The sequence below is a fragment of the Pteropus medius genome, unplaced genomic scaffold (assembly GCF_902729225.1).
Source record: "Pteropus medius unplaced genomic scaffold, Ma_sr-lr_union100, whole genome shotgun sequence".
NCBI classification, from domain to species: domain Eukaryota; kingdom Metazoa; phylum Chordata; class Mammalia; order Chiroptera; family Pteropodidae; genus Pteropus; species Pteropus medius.
The window spans coordinates 31,184,385-31,192,290 of NW_024351730.1; positions in this window are offsets into that span (position 1 = coordinate 31,184,385).

Sequence of the window (7,906 nt, forward strand, 5' to 3'; positions counted from 1 at the left end):
TAGAGAAAACAATTTATGCAGACTATAAAGCTGCTTTGCATAAAGTTCTCCTAAGACATCTGATATTTCAAAAAGAGTTCTTTCCATTCTTTGGTGAAGTCATCAGGAAATAGCATTTCTAGGCCACAGAATTTCATCCTAGTATCCTTTTATATTTTTCTCTGTCTTTATTGAGAGGGCTTATAATTGAAACCTGTATGTGAGTGACATTTCTGTGCCATTTATAAAGCTGTAATTGATTAAATGACAATTTTTTTTTTTTTACAATGTTAGCCTGATTCTCTAGTAAAGTCAGGAATAAATGAACTCCTATTTAATTTATTTCCAGAAATAAGGTGTTTTGCTGCTGAATTTTTTCTTCTTTTAACAAAAATTATTCTCCCCAGAACCTTAAAATTAAATATGGGATCCCAATCTAGCAATTAATTTCCCTCTTTCAGAAATCTTATAACAGCTAATCCCATTTATCTTTTTAGATGGTAACCCTTCTGATTTAAAAATTTTTAAGCTAGAATTCTTAAGTTTTACAAGGTTTTTAATTTATAAAGGCAAGCCAGTTATTTTGAAGCAGAAATTACAAATCCCTCATTTTACATGCCACAAAACTGAGGCTCAGAAATGCTAATTGGCTGGTCTATTCTTGTGCTAATTTACAGTTGAACTGGGCCTAGAGACTAGTCCTATCATTGTGAGTGTACAGCTCATTCTATGTTACTTTCTAACTTTCTGGCCAAGTTTTTATGAGATTATTTCTCTAGAGTCAGGCAAATTATAGTTTCTAAGCTTTGATAGCAGATCTCAATTTCCAAGTGCGTCTTAGGAATTAACTTTTAAAAGCAGTTTCTTATAGTGGTTTAATGCCTTTTGAAAGCTATATATTAAGAGCATGTAGAAATATATTTAGATTTCTAATTATACTCTTACCATTTAGTAATAGTCTGATGCCATATTAGTGTGACTTTGACAAACCTAATGTAATATACAATTGCAAATTAAAATATGTTGGATGTCACACGATATTTCTCCTAAATTAACTCTTCGACATAATTTTATAGATATTCCAATCCAAATAAAACACCACTTGATATGTAACCAGAGGAGTAAATTTCAGCTTTTTCCTTTGTGACCTCTTCAGCTTCATCTCCTGACTATCAGCCTAAGACTCCATGACTCTGGCAGGTGTACTCCAGATTTTCACAATAACCAATTCCTATGATTTTCTTTTTAATGGTATGGCATACCACATTATCTATCCCCTAATATCTGGGTTACTAGTCTCTCAAAGGCTGTTTGCAGCTATATACAGCATATGAGTATTAGTCAAATAAAAAAAGTGTTTCTGTTGCACAAAAGAAAGCCCTGCCAATCAGAAGCTGCCAAACTGGCTTACCATTTTCACCAAGATTCTCTATTGCAGATGAAGAACGTGAACAGGCACAGTTTTCTTTCTCTAAAGAAAAAAAAAAAAGGCTTTTCAATAAAAGCGTGTTGCCAATAATTCTAAAATAAACATTATTGGAAAAACAGAGGCCAAATTGTTGGGAGTATTTTCCCTTATTATCGATCCCCTTGAAGTTACTGGAAACCATGTGCAAAAGAATCAGGCAAGAGTGGGCAATGCCAGGTTTATAGTGAATCATCATAACCACCACCACCAAATGTTTTCTAGAACTTCCTACAAGTCTGGATGGCACCAAGTTGGTTGTTATGGATTTACAGTGTTTAGTTTCATACTGTTGTACAGGGTCATAGATGACAGCAGCTCATGGGTTTGTGGCATGAGGAGCAGCTGTCTCCCTGCTCCCAATCCCAGTATTAGTGGCAGCTTTTAAGCTGTGAGACAAGTAAGAAAGGTGATCATAAAGTCTTGCCTTTTTATTTGCTCACTGTTCCAAAAAGTAGAAGCTGTCTGTGCTTTTACTCAATATTTAAAAATTTAGGTTATTTAGGTGAGAGGATGTTAATGGATCTGAGAAAAAGTGGACCACTAAAAATCATTAGGATAAAGATTAGCAGGCAATACTGCAGAATTAGGCAAATAGCAGGAGTCAGGAAAAAAAAATGTTAGTAATCCTGATTCTAGGTAGGAAGATTAACTATTGCTCAGTGGTGACCAATATTTAGGCAGGTTAGGTAGATCCAGGCAACAACCATTCAAAATATGTCAATGTGACCCTCATCTTGAGGCATAGTGTCTGTGGCATAGAAATTCCAAATATATATATATTTTTTTTTGCCAAAAGGGAGACCAGTGTGATAGCCAGGAGCTAGAGGAATGTGAAAGGTGGAGAGCAAAGTGAGATGTAAGAATGAAAGCCAGGAATGTTCTCAGGAGACCAGAATCAGCCAATGTATTAGAGACAAGAGGATCTTTAATAATGTTGTGAGTACTCCCCTCCCCGAAAATCTCTTTTGGTCTTCCAGCCATATCATGTGTGAGCCTAAGTCTAGATTTCTAGGAATGGGGACTCAATCAATTAGTGCAGTGCTACACCTGGCTCCTTACAATGCCTTTAAAGTTCGTTTTATGACATGGAGATATCACATTCAGGTTCTATATAAACTGTATTAGATGATCTCTCTATCATTCAATATGGAAAATTTTAAATTAGAACAAAGGAGAGAATAGTATAAAGAACTGGTCACCCAGTTTTAACAATTAACAACACATGGCCAATTTTATTTTAATTATAATCTTTATATTCCCTCCTTCCCCGACCAATGGATTATGTTGAAGCAAACCTCAGATAGCCTATTCTTTCTGTTAAAATTTAGTGTGTATTAAAAAAAGGACTATTTTTAACATAATTATACCTCTCCATATTAGCAGTCACTCTTAAAATATCACTGAATACCCATTCAGTGTCCAAATTTCTCTGATTATCTCATAAATATCAGTTTACAGTTGGTATCATTTGAATCAATCCCCAAACAAGGTCCAAATTGCTTGGTATATTTTTTTATATGCTTAAAGAGCACAATAAGACTTTGATAACTGTTCTTCCTTCCTGTTTATTTTTTTCCCCTTGCCATTTACTTGTTGAAGGAAGAAGGTCACTCATTTTTAGAATTTCCTACATCCTGGTTGTTGCCGATTGCATTTCAGAAGTGTCATTTACCATGTTCCTCTCATCCTTGGATTTTCCATGAAAGAGCAATTACTACTTACTACTGTAACCAACACTCAAATGCAAAACTGCGTAATGACTCAAAATTTATAGAAGTGTTTCTCTTACATAAACTACAAAATGTATGATCATGATCATTAGATGTTTTTTTTTCTCCAAGCAATTATTCAGAGATCTAGTCTTCTTCCTCACATCTTGTGGCTCTGCTATCTGCAATATATGGTGTCCAAGGTTGCTTGGGAACTATTTTTATTCCAGTTATCCAGAAGGGCAAAGGAACATGGAGAATCTCTGGAGGGAGGTTTCCATGGGTGAGGCATGGAAGTGGTATGCATTGCTTCTGCTCACATTCTAATGGTTAGAATCCAGTTGCATGATCACACCCAAGTGCAAAGTAGGTTGGAAATGCAGTCAACTCTGCTTAAGAAGAAAAAGAAGTAGGTTTGAAGAACAAATGTCTCTACCACAGTGATATATGTGGAGGACATAGACTACTGATGAGAACCTAGCAGATGCTTAGTAAACATTCTTTCCTGTTTGCCTCTCTAGGTTCCCTCAAGTCTTACGTAAATATATTAAAAAAATTTATTTACTGGGGATCAGACACATGACATTTAGGATGGAACATAAATCTTGTAGCCATGAGAAAATGCTTAGTTCAGGGATCTTTCTTGCTTGATAATTCTTGATATTCACATAGCAACTTGCTTAATGAAATAATCTCAGTTCATTGACTATCAGAACTAAAGGTAATGCTACATGCATTCACTAAATGTTTTGTTGAATGACTAACTTAATAAAAATACCTCTCTCAATTTTATAAAATATTATGACTGAGCAAGTATTGTTTGTTTTTATAAGGCATATGGCAATGTATGAGGAATTAAATACTGGTTATATTTGTAGTGAGTTTTAAATAAGGTACAATGTGTAAAACAATGACTTCATTTTCTGATATATAGTAAATTCTCAGTAAATGGCAACTTTCTATTAATATTAATAGCAATGATGATACTAGTAATGACAGGAATAATAATAATAATAATAAACTATTATCAGAGAAGGGTATATTTTTCTCAGAGGTGCACTATAGATATGAAATAGAACTGATGTTTAAACATCTTTTCCTTTAAAATCATCATCTCTAGAGAAAACATAGAATGAGAATGATCAGAGCAAGCTTTGTTCTCACCTGAGTATTTTGACATTGCGTAATTGGATAGTAAACAAATTATGTCACATGCTTGTCATGTACTTCTTAATAATTTTGAAAAGCCACTAGAGGGTGCTACTTTGTTAGAAAAATAACAGCACCTTCCAACAGAAGCATTCAGTCTGCAGCGGCGACAGCTGATGTTAGGGGCCAGAGCTGAGCTCTCTGCTGTGAGTATCTGGATGCAATTTATTCATTTATTGTTTATGTCGGAAGTAAATAGCAATAGTTTAGGTAAGCCACAAAAGTTTATTCAAATAAAATCCTTTAGGTTTATACCAATTCTGCTATATATATATAAAAAAAAAGCTGTAAATATTTCTTACCAAACAAAATTGTGAGACTACATGACTTTCTTATGAGAGATAAGCTGGCTTTAATATGTGTTGTGTTTTGACTAGGTCTCTATTGCTTTACGTTTGGTATAATGATTTTCTTCTGTCATTGGTAGTATTTATAAGGATCAGTGAAAACGATCTTTTTGTACTATTTTTGCCCCCTGAAAAATAATATTTCAGTGACTCACAGGTCACAAATATATTTAGGTAGTTAAGGTACAGAGAAACTAAGTATGTGTTTTTGTTACTCTAGGTTTAAAGTGAATGTTATATCCGTTGAGAGGTTGTATGAAGCATCAGCCTCAATTATAAACAAACAGCCTTTAGCCTATAGTTCATATTAAGTGGCAAGTGCATCTTTGCGGAGCTAGTTATTTAGGAATAAAACAGAATCAGCATGGGTTTAGTTAAAAGATTTCTGCAGATTAACTATTGTCTTTTCAGCTGACCATGAGGTAATGATTGAGATAAAAGAAGATTGTCAATAGTTGGATGAGAAGAAGAAATAAACGAGGAGACCTAAAAGAATTCTAATTCTCCACTAGAAGTGAACCATCTAAAATCTGAGGGTATATCCATTTTTGCCCTTTGAGAGAGGAATTAGCTTCCTGAAGAATTTTCATACTACATGTTACTTCTGAACTACGAGTAGGGGAGGTATTTTTTAATTTGGCTTGCACAAGTGCAAAGCACAACTAAAAAGTTTGAGACAGAATTATCTGGAAGCTTATTTAGCATATCAAGTCTTCTGAGCTCTTTATAGCTAAGGTAACTAAACAACAATTCAGGTTGGATTTAATGATTAAATAGAATAAAGTTGGGGGACTCATTGTGTGTGTGTGTGTGTGTGTGTGTGTGTGTGCGTGCGCGCGCGTGTGTGTGTGTATGTACTTCACCCACTCACATACTCTTGATTACAACTTTAAAAGGTCACATCAGTCAGTCTTACCCTACTTTAATTTTTAGCAGTAATCCAGCTTCTTTAGCTTGTTTATCTTTTGGAACAGTTTTTGTGAGTTAGGCAGTTATTGGTGGTGGCATGTGAGGAGTCAGGGGGCTCTGATTATTATTCACTGTTGAGATGTTTTCAGTTCCATCCTTCAAACCTTGTGCAGAGAATTTGAGACTGGCAATAATAGGATGACACTAAAATATGAAAACACATTTTTTCTTCCACATTTTTCATTAATGTAGATCATGTCTTTTATCTAAAGTTCATTTGTGGGATAAAATGAAATGGGGTTCTCTTATTGTCCATGTTAGGGGAATAAGGAAACTCTAATTTATCCTTCTCTGGATGATCAGAAAAGAACTTGTTAAGTACGGGCCAAGTTTTTACTGAGAAAAATAAGTCTATTTTAGTTTTCCATCTATATGAATGCATAGATTACAGAAAATAATATTGAATTAGAAGGAAGGTAGGGATTTTAAGCTCTCTGGTTCTGACCTGCCACTCCTAATTGTGGCTAATGACTTTACCTTGAATAAACCATGGACATGACCAAACTTTATTTTAGGTTTTTATTTTTTGGTTGTTTTTATAAGAAAAAATAGTGTCCATTTGGTTCGCATCAGAGAATTGTTGGGAGTGACATACAAAAAAGTGCCCTAAAATCATAAAGGCTGGTAGAACTGTTGCCATGGTCTATGATAATGTGGTAGTAAAAATGGGCTTTACTAGATTAACTGAACACTATTAGGAAAACACCCTGCTTGTTTTCACATTTCTTGATTTTCTTCAGCATTCCATACATTGTTATTTTGCAAATAACCATATTGAATGTTTCAGCCTGACAACAGATGCTAAAGGTATGACGGTGAGGAAGGTAGAAAAAGGTAGTTTATCTTTTCATGTAATACACAGTGTCACTGTCAATACCCTACATCTGTGCTGTTGTTTTTGCTTTCTTTATAACTTTTATATGACCCAAAACCTGCTTTAAGGCACTTTATATTTTTGGCTTTGATGCTCAGATAATTCCATGGGATTCCCTTTAAAGGCTTAAAACCGAAGTGGATGTGAAATTAGAAATTCTGTACTTGGAACTCTTATTTTTTGCTCAGATTTTCTCATTTGGAAACTTGAGGGGAACAAGGTTTTCAGTAGCTTCCTTTGGTATAGCTCCATGGCCCTCAAACCAAGTAGGCTTCCCTTTATTACATCACTGGGCTGAATATTGTGAGGGAATCCTCATTCTTTTGCCTTGTACATTCTTAAACAAACCCAATGAGTGACAGCCTTGGTTTCCCTGCCTTAGTTAATAATGTACATGTGTATGTATATATATTTCAGTCTTACCCATATGTATGGAGTATGATAGATGGAGATCAAAGAGCTCAGAATATCACTTTTATTCTTTATGATTGGTAAAATTAATATTGTAGAATGTGACTTGGAGAAGGAGTAACAGTAGCATCTTAATGCCAAACTCCAGACTTAGCTAAAGTCAGGCAGCTCAGAACATCCTGGATGGAAGCCTGCTTCTTCTGTTCCACTTAAAGACAAGGTGGAATGTGTATATTCTCTCAGGCAGCTGGCTCCCTTAGTGGTGTAGGGAAAGGGGCTGAGCTGTGTCTACCTAGTTCTCCCAAATTCATCAGTCACATAATTGACTAATTTTCTGGCATGAGAAGCCTTGGGAAAACTGCATTACAGAAACCTGAGGGTAGGAAAGAATGTCCCCACACCCCTATACTTCAAAATATTTTTTCGGGGTTTGTTTTCTTTATGGAGCTTAACCATCAGGCCTGTGGAAAGTAGGGTTGGTGTTACTGTCTTAGAGGAGGAAATCTGCAGTCTGTATTCTGCTCCCACGGTCGTGAGGCTGTTGTCCCACCAGCGATCTCTGCCTTTTTGTAGATCTGCCTAGGACACTGGTGAAGGGATATCTTATTCCCCTAGAAGGCTTCAAAGGGTCAATACATACTAACACTGAAAATTCTCTCTCCTTTCTATTCCCATCCTAACTTATTATCCAGCCACATTATCTAAACTTATTTGAGGTTTTACAATGATATCGAAGACCGCATGGACCTATTCTAATAAGAATGTGACAAAAGACTAAACGTCCTAAATTTAAATATAAATCTCTGTTCACTATTAACTTCCTCAATAAAAATTACAGTACAGATTTAAACCTTGAATTTTACAGTTCAAATGAATTAAAACCCAGAATCAAATTATTTTACCTTTGTGATTTCAAAGAAATTCATTAAAAAAAAAAAAA